Here is a 3,494-nt window from a genome sequence, read left to right on the forward strand (position 1 = left end):
ACCCAGGGGACCTCCAGCAGAGCCCCATGGACACCTGCGCATGCGGGGCCAGCCCTCCCTGACCCAGACCCGCCAGGTGGGGAGCAGGTCCTCTCTGAGCACCTCGTGGAGCTTCCCAGACTCCACAGCGATTTGGAGGGAAGTGGAGCCGGAGCAGCTGCAGGCAGCGTGTTGCTGTCCCTGCCTCCAACCACAAGTCCCAAGAGCTGACCGACATCCGGGGCGGCGGATGGTCCAGCCTGTGCACTGAGGTCCTTCCTGCGTCCACCGGGAGTTCTGGGCTCTGCCATTTGCAGTTTCAGCTGTCTTTGAGCTGGGCTCCTCCAGGACTGGCCCTTCGCTGACCCCTGAGAATGCCCTGCTTGGCAGCCAGGCCAGGCCCATTTGGCAGAATCTCCCAGATTGTGGCTGGTGTGTCCTTGAGCGAGGTCAGTGTGTCCTTCCTCCCCAGAGCCTGTCTCAGCCTGTGCCCAGCCTCCCTAGGTCGGCGGCAGCCAGGAGTGCTGAGGAGGGTGAAGCTCCTGGTCTGGTAGCCAACAGCCCTGGGTGGCCACCTCCTGCCAAGTGAGGCCGGCTGGGTGGTGACCGCCCTTGACCCTGGTCCCTCCAGCTTTGCCAGGGCCTCCCCGATCCCTGCTGGGCTGTCTGTCCCTCCACCGTTCAAGGTTGTGGCTTCTGAAAGACCCGCTGCTCCCTCTTGGGGAGCTGAGGCTGTGTGGCTAGAGACAGCCGGCAGCCGGCAGCCGCCCCGCACCTGGGGGAGCTGCGTGCACCCCGCTGCCGCTGAGGAGGACCTCCCGGCCGCAGTCTGCGGAGCCGTTCTTGCCGATTCTTCGTTCTTACAGCCAGCATGCACCCAGTTTCCCTGTCTATGAGCTGGGCTCCTCCAGGACTGTCACCCAATTTCCCCGTGTGGCTTTCACCAGTCAGTGACCACAGGTGGTGTCTCCTGCCTGCCCTGAGCAGGGCTGTTGGTGGCCAGGACAGCGTGAGGGGCCCTGCCTGTGGAGAGGACGTGTGACCTGTTCCCAGGGAGTGGAGGGGAGCCCGGGCCCTGCAGAGGAGGCGGGGGTGTGAGTCTGGCTTCCATGCCACGGCGTGGGCATGAGCTCCAGTGGCCGATGCCGGTGTTCTGGGCCCTAGAGGCTGCACGGCTGGGACCAAGCTGGGCTGGGCTGGCCCCCCTGGGCCTCTTCCTTGGCCTGCAGAAGCCGTTTCTTCCCCAGCCTCACGTGGCCGTCCTCTGTGCCTGTGTCCTGATCTCTCAGGACAACGCCAGGCACACTGGATGAGGCTCACCCGCACGACCTCACTTGGCCTCAGCCGCCTCTTGAAGACCCATCTCTACACACGAGCACGTTCTGAGGTGTGCGTGGATTTCAGGAGGACAGGCCAGCCATCGCAGGTGAGCAGGAGGCTCCACCGCAGCCAGTGGCCCCTTTCCTAGCCAGGGTCCTCCTCAGCAGCGCGGAGAAGGTCAGCCGGGTTCCCTCGCGGGAGGCTGCGGCCATCACCCGGAGGCTCCAGCACCGGCCGGCATGGCGTCTGGCCCCAGGGTGTCCACACACTCCTGCCGTGGAGGGGAAGCACAGCTGGATGTCCGCTCCTGCCTTCTTCAGCTGCAGGCGGGACTGGGCGAGACACCGCGAGTCGAGTGGAAGCCTCTGTGGAACCAGCAGAGCAGAGGAGCAGCGCCCAGCATCTGGGGCAGCGGCCAGCCAGCCGTCCTGTGGGAGCCTGGTGCCCCCACGTGCTCACTCCTGCCACCAGGGCTTCAGCACTGCCTGTCCTGGCACCAGGGGTCAGGAGGTGGCTCACAGGGGCTGGAAAGCTGCGAAGCAAACTCTGTGGGCAGCTGGCCCAGGGGTCTTCTCGTGGCCACCGTCTGGCAGCATCACCCAAGGCAGCCAGTGCTGGCTACAGCAGGGCCGGGCTGGACACCCCTGAGCCTGCCCTTCAGTTACGCCTCACCTGCTGAGTGCTCTGTGTCCCACCAACAGGAGCCAGTCCCTGTCGCAAGTGGCTTCGGACCTCAGTTGGGATGCCAACGTCCTCTTGCCCTTCTGGGATTTTCTTCAGTGTCCAGGCAGCGTGGGTGTCCCTGAGCTGTGTTCACATTGAGCTCTGCCCTGGCCGCTGCTGGGTCCCAGCCTTGCATCTCTCTGCTGATGCCCCCCTCAAGATCGCACTTCCCAGGGCAGAGGCGCCTCTCAATGGCCTGTGTCCCCAAGGCCATGAAGGACATGGGACACTCACTCAAGCCTAAGTTCTCAGTGCAGGTGTAGGAAGCGGCCTCAAATGGATGCTGTGTAAGTGTTGTTTGGATGGACAGGTGGGTGGGTGATGGGTGGATGGGTGGATAGGTAGGTGGGTGGGTGGAGAGGTGAATGGATGACAGATGGGAGGATGGATGGGTGGATGGGTAGATGGAATAGGTGGATGGATGGGTGGATAGGTGGATAGATAGTGGATGGATGGATAGCTGAATGGATGATGGATGGGTGAATGGATGATGAATGGATGATGGATGGATGGATGGATGGAATGGATGGATGGATGGGTAGGTGGGTGGAGGGAGGATGGATGGGTGGGTGGATGGGTGGATGAATGGATAGGTAGATAGATAAATGGATGGATGGATAGCTGAATGGATGATGGATGGGTGAATGGATGATGAATGGATGATGGATGGATGGATGGATGGATGGGTAGGTGGGTGGAGGGAGGATGGATGGGTGGGTGGATGGGTGGATGAATGGATAGGTAGATAGATAAATGGATGGATGGATAGCTGAATGGATGATGGATGGGTGGATGGAAAGGTGAATGGATGATGGATGGGTGGGTGGATGGATAGGCAGACAGATGATGAACATAAAGCAGTGACATAACTATAACGACTAGGGCATGTTCTGTGCCCAGTGACACAGCTCAGAAAGACTGATGGCTCCCAGGGGACAGGAAACTCACTGCTCATGACAAGAAGAATTCTACTAACATATGACTGCTCAAGGAAAGGCCATAAATGAATGAATGGACTTCCCAGCCCTGGTGTGGTGGCTCACGCCTGTAATCCAGCTGCTAGGCGGCTGAGGCAGGAGGATCACAGGCTCAAAGCCAGCCTCAGCTACTTAGTGAGGCCCTCAGCCGCTTGGTGAGACCCTGTAAAATAAGTCCTGAGGATGTGGCTAGTGGTAAAGCACGTCTGGGTTCAATTTCCAGGACCAAAATAAAAGAGGACTCCCCAAAAACCCAGCCTGCTCTTCAGTCGTGGTGCCCCAGAGTATGGTGCCCACGGGGGCGGGGACACCGGGTCTCTGTGTGACAATGATGGGCCGAAGGCCCGTGGCTCTGGAGGGGAAGGAGGTGTGTTCCAAGGAACTGTGCTTCCTGATAAGGTGGCCTCTCTTGGGCCAGCATGGAGCAGGCTCATGCAGCATGAGGAACTGGGGGCTGCCACTGTAAGAACTGTGAGGGTGGTAGGGTGGTGAGGG

The 3,494-nt window shown here is 60.6% G+C and overlaps 1 long non-coding RNA gene across 1 annotated transcript; it reads left to right on the forward strand.

Annotated features, from left to right (window-relative positions):
- The first annotated feature begins 659 nt into the window (after positions 1-659).
- On the forward strand, positions 660-3,232 carry LOC139702631 (uncharacterized). Its single transcript, XR_011705204.1, has 3 exons — positions 660-1,405; positions 2,001-2,309; positions 2,923-3,232. It is a non-coding gene; the product is annotated as an uncharacterized lncRNA (long non-coding RNA).
- Positions 3,233-3,494: the final 262 nt, after the last annotated feature.

The sequence above is a fragment of the Marmota flaviventris genome, chromosome 18, assembly GCF_047511675.1.
Source record: "Marmota flaviventris isolate mMarFla1 chromosome 18, mMarFla1.hap1, whole genome shotgun sequence".
Lineage (NCBI taxonomy): Eukaryota > Metazoa > Chordata > Mammalia > Rodentia > Sciuridae > Marmota > Marmota flaviventris.